The 20,146-nt window shown below is 35.6% G+C and overlaps 1 non-coding gene across 1 annotated transcript; it reads right to left on the reverse strand.

Annotated features, from left to right (window-relative positions):
* Nucleotides 1-18,414: 18,414 nt before the first annotated feature.
* On the reverse strand, nt 18,415-18,488 carry TRNAT-AGU (transfer RNA threonine (anticodon AGU)). Its single transcript has one exon. It is a non-coding gene; the product is annotated as a tRNA-Thr (tRNA).
* Between the last annotated feature and the right edge of the window lie 1,658 nt (nt 18,489-20,146).

Raw genomic sequence — 20,146 nt, forward strand, 5'->3', positions numbered from 1 at the left:
GAGCTAGATGTCTGAGGAGTACTCATGTCCTATAGGAGTCAGCGTAGGCAGTGTAGCTCTGATGTGGTGTCAACTGTCAACAAGTGTACAATACTCGGCTTCAGTACTAGAGCGAGCAACAACAAACTATTTCCTGCTAAGTCAAGAGACGATAGAATAACAATCTTCCTTGGAGGCAAATCAAATATGTCTGAAGTGTGGGTTTTGGTAAGGGCATCAAGTTCTTCACATATAAATTTTTGCCAAAGAAGGTCAGTACAAGCCTCATAAAAGGAGTGAAGTTCAAGGACAAAATAGCAATGACAATCACATAGATGAATAGAAAGTTCTCTTACTCCTAATTGATGGACAAGGAACATAAAAGTCAGCTCTGGAGGGGTGGCAAAGGAATCAACAAGCTAGTTAATTATATCTAAGCCAGCCATTGTGAAATCGTCGCGAGAGATCATCGTCCCTACATCAAGGTTTATGGAGTTTGGAAACAAATCAATAAAAACATTAATGAATATAGGAACGGGGAAAAGAGTCCATACTATTAAAGAACTTATGCTCACAAAATGTGACATGACGCGAGATGCAAAGATGCTTATCAATCAAATGATAACATTTATAACCTTTATGTTCAATTCCATAACCTAAAAAACAATAGAGGTGATAACAAACTTAGTGTGTTCATGAGGTTGAAGAAGAACAAAACAAATATACACAAAAACTCTAAGTGTCTGATAATTAGAAGGAGGAGTACCAGAGAAGTTCATAAGGGGACTTATTATGAGTAGTGGGAGACGGGACCAGATTGATGGTGTAGACAGTAGTAAGGGCGGCCTCACCCTAAAAATGTTTCGAAATAGAGGCAAAAAGAAGCAGTGTCCTAAATATTCCTAAGATGTGTCAGTGTTTACGTACGTTCATCACAACTATTTTGCTCAGAGATACAAGGACAAAAAACGATGGGGATTGTGGCATTTTGTTTAAGTGTATTGAGAAAAGTAGATTCGTGATATTCCATGACATTTTCATAAGAAGAAACTTTAATATTTTGAGAAAATTAAATTTGAGCCATTTTAAATTCAAAATAAAATTTTTGAAAGTTCTGATCGATTTTGTAAAAGATAAAACAATATATATTGAGAATAATCATTTATGAAAATAACAAAATAGCGTGATTCCCCCATAGTCGGAATGGGCGCTTGGCCCCAAACATTAGAATGTATTAAATCAAAAGGTACAAAAGAAATTGATTCATTGGTATTAAAAGGTAATGCACTTTGTTTTCCAAGCTTACAAGCAACACAATCAAACAATTCTAAATTAACTGACCCTAATTGACCACTTATGACTAAAGAACGCATGCGAGAAATAGACCATATCCTAAACGAGAGTACAATAAACTGAGAGTGGTAGACGATGACGGAGATGGAGTGGCAACAGACACTGTGGAAGGAAGATAGAGAGATGAGAGTTCAAAAAAATTTCTAATCTTACGGTCGGTCCTAAATAGTTGACCCATTCGCGGATCGTGCATATCGCAACCCTCATTAGAGAAATATAACTTTAGACCAAGTTCATAAAGTTGGCCAACTGATAACAGGTTTAAGGAAAGATTTGGAACTAAGTAGGTGTCAGATACAAATAATTGTTGAGTGAATACAAAACCTATGTGGCTAACATTCAAATGTGAACCATTAGCAATATAAATATTATGAGAACCGGATAAAATGGATTTTGAGGAAAATATCAAACGTTCGGTCTCGACATCAAACGCTTGCCCAAAGGAGGGTCGAATGTTAGGTGCTAGGCAGAAAGCCATTTCCAAACAAAAAACCAATAAAAATCACTTCTAGGCAAGTCCTAAGGTCTTAACATGATCACTAACAGAGTCCTAAGCCATAATAATGAATCCATGCAAGAAAAGATGTGTCCAAAATTATCAATATGCTAATCCATCGTTAGGCTAGTATTAAGGCAAAAAAAAAAAAAAAAAACCATCTAGAGGCTTAAAACCTACGAGCTTATTCTATGGAAACAAACCAACAACAAATTAAAAGAGTAGGGGTAGAAAATTTACCTCCTTAGAAGCACAAAGGGCCAAGAATACTCCTCTACTAAGTCACTCTCTCTAGAAGAAAAGTGACTAGAATGGGCAGAGATAAGGTGAAGAGGCGAAGGGAGGGGTATTTTTAGATGTTCAAGGGTCTGATGATAAGGATGAGATGCTTTTACACAATTCTGCCACATGTCGAACATTCGATGGACTGTTTATCCAATGGCCTTTGATTTTTATTGAACATTCGGTAGTGCTATCGAACATTCGATGTACTGTTCTAACGTGCAATTTGAAAGCTGGGCGGTTCTACGTGACATACAGTCAAACGTTTGGGCATCCAACATCGAATGTTTGACACTAGGATTTGACTCAAACGTTCAACTATCCCACTTCAAACATTTGGTTGAAACTAAAGTCAAGATTTCTTCTTCAAATGAACTCTAACAATCCTTATTAGCTCATCCAAATCTTACTTAAAACTAATTAATAATCAGGGTATTACAAAACTAATTTAAATAAAAAATCTTAACAAATTAAAATTGTCCGGACACAAAAGTGAAACCACGTCTTTCTTTTGAAACATATAAAACCTTACAACTATTTATTTATTTATTTATTAAAAACAACCTATGTGCTACACGACACTTATTCTAAAACCCATTCGCTCCTACTCACTGGTTACCTAGGTTGTCTACATCCTGCTCGACAACATTTGGAAATGGGAAGAAAAATGGGTGAGTTTAGAAAAACTCAGTAAATGGATACATAATAAATAATAACTCTTGACTTTTCAAAATAATACTTGTGAATTAATCATATCAAAACTTATTTACGCTTTAGGAATTTTGGAACTTCCAAAATCCTTCTTATTCTGAATATAAAAATAAAAAGAACTTTCTAGAACAAGTCTCATTTAGCTTTATCTTCTTACTTACTTTGTGGCCTTATTCATCATTAAGTCCCGTGTGTGAAGGTTGTCTAATCTTGAGGGACTTTGACTCAACCTGTGGCCATTGGAGGAGTCCTCTAAGGATGAGTCTAACCGATTAACATGGTGCACTTGTAATACTAGTATCCTAGTGATTGAACACATGAAGTGTAATATTCATCGCGCACTAAATCAGGACCAATGACACTCAAATTAGTGCTTAAGTGTTTATAATAGAGTTGGATTTGTCACAAATCCCAAAAACAAACAGCGGGGGGGGGGGGGGGGGGGGGGGAGAATGAGCTTTTACACAGTTCTGCCACATGTCAAACATTCGGTGTACTGTTTATCCAATGGTCTTAGATTTTTATTGAACATTCGGTAGTACTATCGAACATATAGTCAAACGTTTGGGCATCCAACATCGAATGTTTGACACTAGGATTTGACTCAAACGTTCAGGTATCCCACTTCAAACATTCGGCTGAAACTAAAGTCAAGATTTCCTCTTCAAATGAATTCTAACAATCCTTATTAGCTATCCTATTAGCTCATCCAAAGCTTACTTAAAACTAATTAATAATCAAGGTATTACAAAACTAATTTAAATTAAAAAAAAATCTTAACAAATTAAAATTGTTCGGACACAAAAGTGAAACCACGTCTTTCTTTTGAAACATATAAAACCTTACAACTATTTTTTTTTAATTAAAAATAACCTATGTGCTACACAACACTTATTCTAAAACCCATTAGCTCTTCTACTCACTGGTTACCCAGGTCGTCTACATCTTGCTCAACAACATCTGGAAATGAGAAGAAAAATGGGTGAGTTTAGAAAAACTCAGTAAATGGATACATAATAAATAATAACTCTTGACTTTTCAAAATAATACTTGTGAATTAATCATATCAAAACTTCTTTACTCTTTAGGAATTTTGGAACTTCCAAAATCTTTCTTGTTCTGAATATAAAAATAAAAAGAACTTTCTAGAATAATTCTCATTTAGCTTTATCTTCTTACTTGCTTTGTGGCCTAATACATCTTTAAGCCCCGTATGTGACGGTCGTCTGATCTTGAGGGACCTTGACTCAGGCCATTGGAGGAGTCCTCTAAGAATGAGTCTATCCGATTAACATAGTGCACTTGTAATACTAGTATCCTAGTGATTGAACAAATGAAGTGTAATATTCATTGCGCACTAAATCAGGATCAATGAAACTCAAATTAGTGCCTATTTGAGAGAGGATGAGGAAATGAAAGATTTTTGAAGGACACTAAGCTTCCATCTATAGGGGTAATTTCTATACCCTAGCCTTGTATTACCTTTGTTTTATTTTAAGTTCAAATTGTTACTAGATATTGTGATGTATTTATTTTTGTGTGTGTGTGTGTTTTAAGGTAAAAGTTTGGTTTTTTGTGATGAAAGATGGTGACCGTAGGGTTAGGAAGTTTGGGTTTTTGGCTTGAGTGTGTCCTAGAACGTTTTTGGACTTGTAAAAAGGTAGATCTTTAAGTCTTAGACATGTTGTTGTTTACATCAACGTGATTTTTTAAGTGATATGGAGAAAGTTTTGGTGTTTGGTATGAAATGTGTGATTTTGGAGTAAAGCTAGAGACTTTGATGTTTTAGGCTTCATTTCAAACAGTTTTTGGTGTATAGATTAGTAAAATGATCATTTTAAAGCCTTAGAATATGTTAGATGGTGAAAATGTAGGATTTGTTTTTGGAGTTAGGGGTTTCTATCCAGAAACCGTCCTAACGGTTCGGGAACCATCCTGATAGTACCGTTCAAATGACCGTCCTAACGATGAGATTGTCCTAATGATACATACATCGTCCCACTACAAAAAAAAAAAAATGGGAATACTGACCTAAGGGCAGTAACATGAAAATACGTTTTTCAAGTTACTGTAACCCAGTAACGTGGTCTCACTAACGCAAAACTGAGGTTAATATCCCTTAGGTTACTAAAATGTGTATTATAACCTGGAAATCTAACATGGTGTTATTGGCCAGTAATGCGACAAATATCTCACGTTACTAAGCTCGACTTACGTGAAACTGCACGTTACTGAGCTGCTGTAACGTGCAAAGAATAGGTTACTGAAATGTTGTAATGCAAAATTAATTTTTACGTTACTGAATTATTGCAATGTGAATATTTTTATGTTAGTAAGTGTTGTAACACAGAATTTATTATCACGTTACTATAATTTGTAACGTGAAGATTGTTAGGTTAGTGTGTGTTGTAACGCAAAACTAATCATCACGTTACTGTATGTTCTAACGTGAATATTATTAGGTTAGTGTATGTTGTAACGTAGAACTCGTCTTCACTTTACCGTAGTTTGTAACGTGAATATTGTTAGGTTAGTGGATATTGTAACACAAAACTCATCGTCAGGTTACTGTGGTTTGTAACGTGAATATCGTTAAGTTAGTGAATGTTGTAACGCACAACTAATTTTTCGTTACTGTATTTTCAAACGTTATATTTATCACATTACTTTATATATAGTAACATATATATATTCAAAAGTTACTATATTTTAAATAGCTAAAAAAAAAATTACAGATTTTTGCTCTCCCAAATATTTTTTTAGCGGTTGACCATTTACATCCATCCTCCTATAATCACAACAAATTGTACGTTTCCATCCATCCATTCATCAACAATAACAACATTTTACATTTAATTTTAAAGAACAAGCACAACAATATACATTGAGAATGAATCGTCAAAAATTACAACTGTTGAAAATAATATAACCAATGTTTGTGTTTTCATATAAATATGAACAATTATACATAATGAACAATTATATATAACCAATGTTTGTGTTTTCATATATATATGAACAATTATGCATAAATAATACACGCAAAACACAATGATAAAACAGCTACTAATGGATGCGCATGAGTCGAATTTCTCACCGCCGATACATGAATAGCTTCTAACGGATGCGCAACAACATGCTCCATATTACCTATAAATGATAAAACAAACAAACATAACAAACAAAAATACGATAATATCATATTAAAACTAACACTTAAAGAGCAACACGTGGAATATAAAGAAATGTCATCAATACTAAAAAAATAAGGATATAACAGAAAAGTAATTAATTATTATCTGAACCGCTGCAAGCAGATGATCTAACATTCAAACGAAGTGTAGAATATATGTCAAGTGCTAGGGTAACCTGCAAAATACACAATGCACCCAAATTAATATTATATATTTATACATAATGCACACAAACATGAATTGATTTTAATTGATTGACAACACAATAACTTTATCGCTTACCTAATGCACACATTAATTATTACCACATTTATAAATGATTCACTAATTTGTTAACAATTACGAATCAATGTAGAAATAAATAAGAGAAAATCAGTCCCGAATCACTTACGCTAAGATTGGATCTGAGTCTGGTTGGGCGTGGTCAAAATCATCACTCGGATCATTGTCGTTAATTTGATTTAATAGGAACCACTCACACTCGTGGTAGTTGTTAGATTCATCATGAGACCCATCACCCTGACCATTGTCGTAGACATTCCTAGGTTTAATCCGCATGGCACAAGCCAAACTTAGGTTCCTTTCATCTCCGACGTAAAATACTTGGTCAACTTGTAAAGTTATTACGTACAGGTCATCAATATCCCGGTCTGCCCTGTGGACAAGGTGATTGAAGTTGACAAGTACCATGCCATACTCGCCCACCTTGTACCCTCTGTCTCTCGTGGTGTCCGCCCAATCACACTTGAACATGACGTACTTAGTCCGGTCGTAGTACTCAACTTTAATTATATCCGTTAACTTTCCGTAGTACGTTAAGCCATCAATGGTCGGTACACACATGCCACTGTTCTGAGTCTTCTTACCCGCATCATGTGTAATAGTCCGAAACAGTTTGTCGTTAACCACGTATTTGTTGTACCTAACTACTGTCTCCTTTGGGCCCCTACAATGTATAACCAGCTTCTCAGTCATCTCTGTTCTACGTTGATCGTCCAATATATCGACCTGCGAGTAATATTACGTAAAATGGTAAGCCAAAAGTTAAACATGTAATATCTAAACATCAAATTATTCTTACGTAGTCATGGTACTAACTGAAGAACTGCCGATAATGTTAGGCTTCCAACTGATCGTCCGTAGTTCACCCTCTATCGCATGATCGCCTAAGCATATCCATGCGCATTCTACAATTTATAATTTAAATTTATTATCTATTATTCGTCATTCCATGCTACAACATTATAGAATATAACACATGCTATAACTTTTTTTAGCTTACGTTCGCAGTTGATTAAACTCGTCAGAGTTGAACGTAATATATCGATGAATCTGGCTCAACTGAGTACGGTTGAGGTTAACTAGTGTTCTGCCCCCTTCGGACCATCAGGATTTCATTGGAGTCTGTTGTGCAAGATTGGTGTATTTTCTAGATACCTCGAGCAGAATGTCACCAACTTGGTTGCTATGTAGCCTTCCGCAATGTAGCCCTCAGGAGCCGCTTTATTGCGCACAATTAGACTTGAACACCCTAAGGCTCCTACATTTTAAAATCAGTCAATCACAGCTAATTAGTCATTGTGATATATAAAAAACACAAACTAATTAAAATAATGAATATATAGAATCAATATTTTACCTCTCCGCAGGATACATCCACTTATACTGTACGAGGCCCCCTAGTCTGCACTCGCGAACAATGTGAATGACCAAATGAACCATGTTGGTAAAAAAACCGAGGGGGAATACTTGTTCCATCTTGCACAAAGTGACACAAATGTCACCCTCTAGTTGGTCCATGTCCTCTTGTGTTAAATTTGTTAAGAAAATGCCCCTGAAAAATGTGGACATCTCAACAAGAGGTCTAACCACATTTTCTGGCAGTGACCGGCACAATGCAAAAGGAAGAAGCTGTTGCATTATTATGTGGCTGTCATGGCTCTTCAAGCCCAATATCGCACGTTCCTCAAGGCGTACACACCGAGAAACATTCGATACATATCCGTCTGGCACCTTTAAATTTCAAATCACCTTCAGAAAATTTGTTTTCTCTTCATTGGACATTGTGTGGCAAGCCATAGGCCTATAGGTTTTACCATTATCATCGGTGAACGGATGCAGTTTAGGCCTCAAACCCATTTCTTGCAAGTCTTGGTTGGCTGCAAGGTCGTCCTTCGTTTTCCTTTTGATGTCGAGAATTGTACCAAGTATGTTGTCTATCACATTTTTCTCTATGTGCATGACATCAATGTTGTGCCGCAATAAATTATATTTCCAGTATGGCAACCGAAAGAAAACACTTTTCTTTTTCCACACGACATCGTCAGTTGCAGCTTCTATCGATTGTAGCCTCTTCTGCTTCTTCTCTTTCGTCTTGCTCGCACTCTCATCCCCAAATACCATTCCCTCCAACTGTCCCAAGATGTCATCACCACTTTGCACATCGGGCGCACATTTTCGTTCTTGAGTGCCATGAAATGCTCTCTTGTTGCGCCTCCAAGGATGATCCATCGGCAAGTATCAACTATGCCCCATACAACAAAATTTATTGTCGTTATACAACCATCTAGGCCTTTTTGAATGCATACAAACAGGGTATGCCTTGACACCCCTATTAGGCCACCCAGACAAATCTGCATATGCAAAGAAGTCATTAATTATCCACATCAACTGCGCCCGCATCACAAAATTATTTTTCTTTGATGCATCATATGTGTGTACCCCTACATTCCACAATTCTTGTAACTCCTCAATCAATGGATGGAGGTAAACATCTATACCCATTCTAGGTGAACTTGGGCCCGAGATAATCAGCGATAGTATGAACGATGTTTGTTTCATGCACATTCAATGAGGTGAATTGTACGGAACAAGCATCACTGGCCAAGTGTCGTGGAAAGTGCTCATGTTCCCAAATGGATTAAATCCATCTAAGGTTAGACCAAGCCTCACGTTCCTGTTGTCAACTAAAATTTTTGGATGTAATAGGTCGAATGACTTCCATTCCTCACTGTCGACTAGAAGCCTCAACACCCAATCCTTAGTGCGGCCTTCTGCATGCCATCTTATGTGGGGACAATATGCTCCGACATAAAAAGCCTCTGTAGGCGCGGGATGAGTGGAAACCACCGCAACACTTTCACCAGACGTTTCTTTCTCGACGATATGGGTTGACCATCACGGTCCAAATGAATTTCATCATTTCACTTAGATTCTCCACAGACGGTGGATGACTCTAATTCCCCATTGAACTTCCAAAATAACATACAATCGTTATGGCATGCTGGGATCTTCTCATACCTGAGCCCCATGTCACTGAGATACTTTTTCGCCCCGTACATATTAGCTGGCAAACTGTCCTCACATGTAGATAACAACTGATTGATGAGCTCAAGGAAAGCCGAGAAAATATTGTTATTAAATCCGCCAACACACTTCAAGCTGTATATGCGTACTTTAACACTCAGTTTGCTATGTTTAGTGCCTTCATGCAGTGGCTTCTCGGCCTTTTTAAGCATGTCGTAGTACTTCTGAGCGCCACCTGCAACTGGTGGTACATTTACATTTTCCTCACCCAATTGCTCAACGCCCCCAGGCCCACGATTCTCTTCTCTGACTTCGTGCATTCCAAATGCATCACCCAACATTGCGTGCATGTCGCCACCCTCTTCTGTACTTCCACCTGCCGCATCTGTGGTCGAATGGTTAGATCGGATGGTTGCATCAGGATTGTAAGGTTTCATCTGACCGTGATGCCACCAGTTTATGTAGCTAGTCATCATTCCCCTACCCGCTATCAAGTGCTCAAGTACATAATCGGGTGAGTGGAGGCGATTATTCTGGCACATCTTACAAGGGCATCAGATTTTACCATCGATTGTTCTGTAGTTACTAACTGCCAATCCCACAAACTCTCTACACCCGTTATTGTAACCCCTCGTACCTTGAGACTTTGTAATCCAAGTTCTGTCCATATTTGTTCTATACGTACATGTCACAAATGAACACATATATAAGATAAAACTATAATTATTAATTGTTAATTAAATGAAGAAGTCACATTTAACTAAGAAAACAAGGAATTCAATTAACTAAAGTATCATAATTCTTAAAAATGAAGTAAAGAAATTTTATTTTCTCCCAAAGATCAATTAAATCTAACACACCAACAATTAGTATAAATAAGTTATGATAATGCTTATTGTTAATAAAATAATGCACATTTAAACTAGTATCAATCATTTTTTTTTTAATTTACTTTTCTAAAATAATATTGATCATATTGATTTATTATTATTATTATTATTATTATTATTATTATTATTATTATTATTATTATTATTATTATTATTATTATTATTATTATTATTTATTTATTTATTTATTTGTGTGTACAATTTTTTATGTCATTTTATATTTAATTAACCATAATATCAACAGAAATATTGGCCTCTAATTAATTAGGTTAAAAAATCTGATTAGGGTATATTGTCAAATAAATTGTAATATTATCTCAATATCAATATATAAATATTAGCTTCTAAAAAATTAAGTTAAGAAATCTGATTAGGGTATAAAGTTTAGCTTATAATATTATTCCAATATCCGCATTATATTATTTCAATATCCACAATAATTTGCCTCAATAGATTATATGAATATAAATTTTTTTTTTTCAGAATATTCAATATCCAATATCCAATATCAACAATATCCAAATTCAACAATATTAACAATATCCAATATCCATTGTCAAATATTCAATATTAACAAAATCAACAATATGAACAATATGAACAATCACGTTACCTGCAGAGGGGGAGACTAAGCAGAGAGACTGAGAGGGAGTGTGAGAGACGGCCGTTACTGATCAGAGAAAGGGACAGCACCGAGGAAAGAGGGGGGGAGATGAGGGAGAGCAGATAGAGGGGGAGATGAAATTTGTTCCCAAATTCCGCGAGGAAGTAGCCCGCCTAGCACTATTCTCAAAATGTTTCAATAACGTGCTTGCACATTAGTGACACACATATTGATCCATCACAATTGATCGAATGATATATTCATCCTATTGGTCCATCACAATCGATCGGATGATCCTATTGATCCATCACCATCGATCAGATGATCTATTGATCCTATTGATCCATCACGATTGATCGGATGATCTATTGATCCTATTGGTCCATCACGATCGATCAGATGATCATATTGATCAATCATGGTCGATCTATTGATCTTCGTGATCCTATTGATCGATCATGATGGATCGGATGATCTATTAATCCATCACAATCGATCGGATGATCTATTCATCCTATTATAACATCACGATCAATCGGATGATCTATTGATCATATTGATCCATCACGATCGATCGGATGATCTATTGATCATATTGATCCATCTCGATCGATCAGATGATCTATTAATTCTATTGATCGATCAGGATGGATCGGATGATCTATTGATCCTATTGGTCCATCACAATCGATCGGATGATTTATTAATCCATCATGATGGATTGGATGATCTATTGATCCTATTGGTCCATCATGATCGAACTGATGGTCTATTGATCATATTGATCAATCATGGTCGATCTATTGATCCTCGTGATCCTATTGATCGATCGGATGATCTATTGATCATATTGATCAATTGTGGTCGATCTATTGATCCTCATGATCCTATTGATCTATCATGATCGATCGGATGATCTATTAATCCTATTGACCAATCACAATCGATCGAATGATATATTCATCCTATTGGTCCATCACGATCGATCAGATGATCCTGTTGATCCATCACTAACGATCAGATGATCTATTGATCCATCATGATAGATCGGATGATCTATTGATCCTATTGGTCCATCATGATTGATCAGATGATCATATTGATCAATCATGGTCGATCTATTGATCCTCATGATCCTATTGATTTATCATGATCAATCGGATGATCTATTAATCCTATTGATCCATCACAATCGATTGGATGATATATTCATCCTATTGGTCCATCACGATTGATCGGATGATCCTATTGATCCATCACCATCGATCGGATGATTTATTGATCCTATTGATCCATCACGATGGATCAGATGATTTATCGATCCTATTGGTCCATCACAATTGATCAGATGATCTATTGATCCTATTGGTCCATTACGATCGACCAGATGATCATATTGATCAATCATGGTCGATCTACAGATCCTCGTGATCCTATTGATCGATCGTGATGGATCGGATGATCTATTGATCCATCATGATCGATCGGATGATCTATTGATCTTATTGGTCCATCATGATCAATCGGATGATCTATTGATCATATTGATCAATCATGGTCGATCTATTGATCCTAATGATCCTATTGATTTATCATGATCGATTGGATGATCTATTAATCCTATTGATCCATCACAATCGATCGGATGATATATTCTTCCTATTGGTCCATCACAATCGATCGGATGATCCTATTGATCTCTCACGATCGATCAGATAATCTATTGATCCTATTGGTCCATCACGATCGATCGGATGATCTATTGATCATATTGATCAATCATGGTCGATCTATTGATCCTCATGATCCTATTGATCCATCATGATTGATCGGATGATCTATTGATCCTATTGATCGATCACGATGGATTAGATGATCCTCATGATCCATCACGGTCAATCGGTTGATCTATTGATCCTATTGATCAATCATGATCGATCGGATTATCCTCATGATCCTATTGATCAATCACTTTTTTAAAATAATAATTGCAATTTATAGTAACATGGGCATACTGTCCACGTAACTATTGATACTCACGTGATATTTACAATCACGTTACTATTTAGTTCTTAGTAACCGGGTAAATGTGTTCGTTACTATTATAATAACGTTATAATTTGTCAAGTATAATTGTCTTGGGAAATCGCGGGAAAAATTGCACGTGCTCAAGTTTTAGAAATGGGAGAAAATGCCACGTTAGTGACCTACTAACGTGCAATTCCTTGCACGTCACAGAAAGGTACTAACGTGATATATGTCACGCTAGTCATTTATTTCATCAGTAATGTGTAAGCATTGATATCGTTACAATTTAATAAGATTAGTAACGTGTAATTGATGTCACGTTAGTATTTTTATATTAATAGTAAGGTGCATTAACCCATAAATCCAAGAACATATATATTCAAGGCCAACACCCATATACACTGTCAGCCGACTACTAAAACAGGGGAAAAAAAAAAACCAACTCAAATGGAAAACACAACAAGCATCCAGCTAATCCACAAAGATCCCCCAAAAATCATCAAACCATAACCCAACAAAACCCAAAATACCTCCAACAATTTCTACTCCCCAAACTAGCAGAAATTATCACAAATACATAAAAATACCCATCAATAATTAACAAAGAATTATTCATAAAATTACCCAATAAAACACAAGAAATTACCAACCAAAAATTCCTCAAAAATCACCGGAAAAACACCCTGGGTCATTGGAAATTCCACTAGAAACCACCAAATCTCTCTCTCTCTTGGTTCTGTCTGGGTCACGGGTCTCACGGTCACGAGTCATACGGGTTGCTGGGCAGTCCACTACTGACGAAAACCACCGGAAAACGGCCTCCAAACGCCGAAAATCGCACCGGACTTCGTCACTAAAGATCGGGTCGCACGGGTTCTCCCGGATTCGTCGGGTTCGACTCACGGGTCACGGGTCCAAGCTCCTGGGTTCCACCAGAGTCGAACCACCGGTAGTACCAGCCGGAACTCGAGTCGCTAGCGTTAGTCCATGGAGGATCGACCTCCGATCTCTTTCTCGATCTCTGTCCCTCCTTCTCTCCCAATCTCTCGATCTCATCTCTCTGTCTCCCTCTCAATCTCAGATTCCCTCTCTCTCAATATCTCTCTCCCTGTTTCACTCTCTCTCTCGGGTTCTCTCCCTCAACCAATCTCTCTTTCTTATCTCTAATCTCACTCTCTCGATCTCTCTGTATTTCCGGCAAGAGAAGAGGAAAAACAAGGAGAAAAGAAAAAGAAGAAAATAATAGGAAAGGAGAAGGAGAGAAGAAAGAATAAAAGAATAAGACAACTTGCACAGCAAGTTGTTAGATTTTTTTTTTTTTTGTATAACTTGTTGATGAAGTTAACTTAATACTTAAGTTTTGTAAGATTTTTATCAAAAACTTACTAATTACTTTTTACCACTGATATTTTTATCTCACATTTTTACTATTTTAATCTAATTGATTAAAACAATAATCTAAGCCAATAATGAGTCTACTTCATTTCATTGTTAATATTATTAACCCAATAATATTATATCACTAGCAACATTATTATAATAAATAATATTATTGACAATAATAATTAAAATTTGGGGCATTACAATTTGAATTTTCTTTTCTTCATGAAAGAAAGGTGGCTAGGGTTTGCTTTAGGGTCCTAGGGTTTATTTAAAAAAAGTTATAATGTTAAAAATATGCCACAAAATTTTAAATTTGACTTTTTAACCCACAATTTTTTTTTTTTTTTTTTTTTTTGGGGGGGGGGGGGGGGTGGTGGGGGGGAACCCTTTTAAGCCCAAATTTTAAATTTTAATCTATCTATTTTTCTAAATTAAATCTAACCACCCAAGCCCACTCTCAAGGTCCCAATTAGGTCCCTCATAGGCATATAGGCCCATTTTCCAGAATAGAAAGTTTCTGAAAAATAGAAACTTTCCAAATTAGGAAGGCCCTAGAATTTGATAAAATAAAATCTCTAAAAATCCCTATGTTTGGATGCAAGAGTAGAATTTTGATTCTATTCAATTTTTTGCTAAAGTGTTTGCTTTTTCAAAAACAAATCATATTTTATTTTACTTTTTAAAAAACAAATCATATTTTATTCTACTTTTTAAAAAACAAATTATATTTTATTCAACTTTTTCTAAACAAATCTTATTTTATTCAAATTTTTCTAATTTTATCTCACAAAATCAAACTTTAAAATTCTCGCACCAAATAAGAATTAAATTCTGATTTCAAAAATCAAATACCCAAACGTACATGTACACTATTCTAAAATATTTATCTACGAACTAGTTTTTCATATCTAAATTCTAAACTACATGAAAATAAAGAGTTATAATTTCATGCTATTACAATCGATGGAGACCACATGGGTGTTGGAAAACCTGGATATAGTCCTTCAGTGGATGCTTTTCCATGTTTTGTGGCAGCTTGTAAAAGTAGCGAGAAACTCATATTTGTTAGCACTAGGCTTAAGTTTTTGGTCGAAAAAAAAATACTCCCACATGCAATGTCCTTGAAGCTAAGAACTCATATTGCCTAAGCCCAAGCAAAATAATTTGAACCATCAAGAATGATGGAGATGGGTTGGATAATATATTAGGTGTTAGAGAGAGTTATGGTCATGGAAGAAGAGGTGAGGTTTTTTTTTTTTTTTTTTTTTTTTTTTTTTTTTTTTTCTAATCTACAGTCAACGATCAGGATGGATCAGGCACGGGCATCCGTGAAGCGTGGCTATGAACTCGGTTCATAGGGTGGATCGAGTATGGGCTTGGATCATGGGTTGATGAATCAAGTGTGGGTGTGAGTGAATAATCAAATGTGAGCTCAGGTCACAAAATTGGGCTCGGGTCTTGAGCCACGTGAGGAACACGCAGCAGTCATGATAGGGTACATCGTGTGATGCGCGTGCAACAGACGGAGTCTATTTCTCTCGGCAATTGTATGTGCAGAACAAGAGTTTATTTCTAATGATTTATAACAATTGAGATTACCTTCAGATAATAATAATAATAATAATAAGGTAAGTATCCAAATTAAAAGATACTAATTTAATATAACAAACATAATCCTTTACCAACATCAACTCATTTTCTAAGGTCTAAAATTTCTTCTCTTTCTCAAACAAACAGAGGGGAGACCAAGAGTCTCTCGATCTCCCTCACCAAAATTGCATTTTTGTAAGAAGAGAGATATGAAGATTAGAACTACGAATCAAGAGTACTGTGCCAACTAAAACATGTTTCACTACTGTAACAAAGTGTTTGGCAATCGGTTTTAAAAACATAAATGTAAGAAAACAAAAACAACAAAAACACAAAATTAATATGGAAACAATTTAAAGTTGTTTCTGAAAACAGATTTATGTTTTCAACCCAAAACACAGGTGAATCTATTTCCAACTTAATTGCATAGTAGCAGGCACAGTATTCTTGATCCGTAGTTCCAGGGCCGGCTCGATATATTTTGGGGCTTTAGACGAGAAGTTTAAGTGAAACATTTTATTTAAAATTATATTTTTATTTAAAATTAATTCTTCTTACCTTTTGAGATGCAAAATTACTTATTAAGTTTTTATATTCAAGGTTTTTTTAACATTTCCTTTTCAATTAATAATATGGCTAATCCATTTAATCTTTCTTGTGACATTGTTGATCTTAGGTAGGATTTTATTAATTTTAATTTTAAAAAACTTATTTCTGTAGAAGCAGCTGTAACAGGTATTGTCAATAAAATTCTGTAAGCGATACTTGCATTAGGAAAAGAATCAAGTCTTTTTATATAATTTAATGTGTCAATTAGAATACTTTCTTCTATTTGTAAAATTTCTATTAAAACTTTTAATTCTGAAAATAAATCTAAGCCATCAATATCATAATAGATATCATGTTTTAGAAAACCTTCAAGATTAATACATTTTTTTTTTTTGTAAACTATCATTGTCTAGTGATTTTAATTTCTTAAAATTAAATGAAAAACCAAAAATATTTGCGTATATCTGAAATTGTTCAAACCTACTATGAATTGAAGAAATAGCTTGATCTACTATACATAAGAAGTAATCAATTCTAAAAGATTCTTCACCAGATTGTGTTGTCTCGTCATTGGCAATCTCATCAAACTGTTTCTTTCTATGAATTATACGTTATTCATGAAATACATGCTCTATTTTCATTTTAGTTGCAACCTCTTTAGATGAAATCATAGCAGATGTAAATCCATTTTCTCTATAGTTTTTAAAATAAGAAATACAACCTTTTAATTGATCTATAATAACATCAATATACATGTCTTTTGATTGTAAAGTTTTACTAACAGTGAAAATAAAATAGACTCTTAATTACCATGAGTGTGCGATCAATTGTATAACAAAATATCTAAATGCAGAATTAAAAGAAGAGAGATATTTTGTTAACGAAGTGGAAATTCAGTTAAGAGAAAAACCACTACGGGGCAGCCAAACCCAGAAAATCCACTATTCAGAAGACAAAGCTAGTTACAAAGCACTCGTACTCACATACCTCTGATATAGTAGTCATACCTTTAACTTTGACATATACCTATACGTGAACGTCTCTCAACCAAGTCTCCTACCTAAAGGGGTCTTCAATGGAATCCTTCAACTTAGGTCTCCTCCCTAAGCTAGATTTCAATGATTAAATCACACACAAAACACCCTAAGAGAACTAGCACATATCTCTATTTCTGCCTAAACACCATCTCTTAGTACACAGGAATTGAGTACCGAATTCTCTAAAGAATACAAGCCTAGAGACCTTTATATATAGGCTTTAGAAAACCTAAAACAACTCTGATTTGGAGTTCTCTGGGCGGCGTCCAGACCAACACAGTGGGCGTCCGGATGGTAAGCAGCAACCGACTTCTTTTCACGCAGTCTCACGTGTTTCTTCATTAATCTTCAGTCATCGCGCCCGAATGGCTTTGCTTTAACGTTTGAACGGTTGCATGTTGTTTTCTACTGTTCGCAGCCATCGCATTTCTATTCGAACACATCATCGAATAGGTGCTCTTGGGTCTAGGTGTCCGTTGGGCTGTCTGAACACTGATGTGAACATGTGCTCCTTGACTTCAATGTCTGTTGAGCTGTTCGGACACTTCATCGAACACTATAGGGCGTCCGGACGCTTCCTCTGGCCATCCAAACGGGCACTAAGGAAAACCGCTTTTGTTGAGTTGTAAATTCTTGCAGATGCTTTCTTTCTTCAGGAAATTGCATTTTCAGTGCCAGACTGTGCAGATTACTTCCTTGTTGAGCCCTTTGCATCTTAGAGTTAATTCTGCAATAATGTCTGAAAGTCTTCTCAATTACGGTGTTCATGTTATGAAAATTCCTGATATGGAATCTTTTTGTCAACAGAATAAGAACCAATTAGACACAATTAAATATGCAGAATATTTTCCACATCATAGATCTATCCTTAATTGATTAATATTCTGCAATATTTTCCCAACTCAGCTCTTTCCTTTTCTTGAAAAAATCTGTAATCTTATCAAATTTCGTTGATGATCAATTGGTTTTTTTTTGTTTTTTTTGTTTTTAAAGTAAAAGGGTGTCGTGAATTTGCTCTTGTTGAGAGTCGAACTCAAGACCTCCCGCTTACTAAACGGGTGCTCTAACCAACTGAGCTACGAGAGCTTCTATGTTTGTATTGTTTGTTACTGTTTTTTATTTTGAGAGAAAAAAAAACAAAAAACAAAAAACAAAAAAAAAAAAAACAAAAATTTTAACAAACGAATATTTCAAGCATGTTGCAAACTTGATTAGATGATGAGTCTTATACCAATCCGTCCCACTTATATTTAGGAAACTGAAATTCATTTGAAATCTGAGAATTTAGTTTATTATGCTTAAGTGGATCAACCTAATACTATTTTAGGTTAAATGCTTAAGTGGATCCCAAATCGTTTTTTATATCACATAAATTATTTTTTCACAATATTATTCACTTTCCTTTATAAAAAATTTAAACTCTTTCATAATTTATATCACATTAATTACTTATTATTATTATTAAAAAAAAAAAAAAACCCCAATTTCTTGAAAAAAAAATAAAAAATTGCAAAATTTTTTCAAACCCCCGGCCCCGGTAGATTTTTCTTGGATATCTTGGATGCCCACGCTCAACCGGTCCTTAGGGACATTGAAACTAACATTAGCGATAAGTGGCAAATGTTGTTTCACAGTCAAACTATGTTTCTGCCTGTTTCACTTTCAGAAATTCAGAAATTAGGTTAGTCTTCATCAAGAAGATGATAGAAACTGAAACAGTGCCGTTCACACACTTGGCCTTTTTTATTTGTCAAAAATGCTCCGTTTCAATTATAAAGCTTGATGAAAACATGGCACCCGAGTCGCTACCCAAAATGTACGTAGCACTCTTAAGTCTAACCTTGAGACTTGAGCCCGTGAACTTACATTCTTTCTAAAGTCCCAAATAGCACTGATTCGAAGTCATTGGGTCTCATCATTTCTCGTTGTCTTAATTTTGACACAGCCGCATGATACACGTCTTGGCCGTCAATCATGCGGCTGCGGCTGCGGCATGCTACGTAGGCGGGACCAATCCAACGATGGATGGAGAAATGGGATCCATCATCATCCATATATATATGGCTTCCTGGGTCTTCAAGTTCACATACGAAAGAAAAATGAAGCTCCGCTGCTGTTACATGTCTAGGTGACATGTCTCACAATATTCCTCAAAAAAATGGCTCCATTTTCCATGACAAATCATTCACGCTCAAAAGTTTCGATTACATGCAGCTTACAACTACTTCTTGGGTTCACATTTACAGACAAGATAAGGACTACATTCAAAGAAGCAGCTTGCGGCGGCTTGCTTGAAATAATTATTACAATAGACTGACAGCGCGAAACTTCTCAAGAAAAAGCTAGCCAGAAGCTTTTTCGTATGTGAACTTGAAGACCCAAGAAGCCATATATGGATGATGATGGATCCCATTTCTCCATCCATCGTTGGATTGGTCCCGCTACGCAGCATGCCGCAGCCGCAGCCGCATGATTGACGGCCAAGTCGTGTATCATGCGGCTGTGTCAAAATTAAGACAACGAGAAATGATGATGATGAGACCCAATGACTTCGAATCAGTGATGGTTGGCATAACGCTGTGTGTGGGACTTTGGGTATGCATGTTTGGCAAATGCTTGTGCAAAACAAGCCGTGGGTTGTTAATTTTGGATTTAGTAATGATGTGATATAAAGTAAAAAGAATTTGTATAAAAAAATGAAAATAAAAAATTTATTGTAGTGAAATTTTTTATTTGAATAGTAA

The sequence above is a fragment of the Alnus glutinosa genome, chromosome 14 (assembly GCF_958979055.1).
Source record: "Alnus glutinosa chromosome 14, dhAlnGlut1.1, whole genome shotgun sequence".
Lineage (NCBI taxonomy): Eukaryota > Viridiplantae > Streptophyta > Magnoliopsida > Fagales > Betulaceae > Alnus > Alnus glutinosa.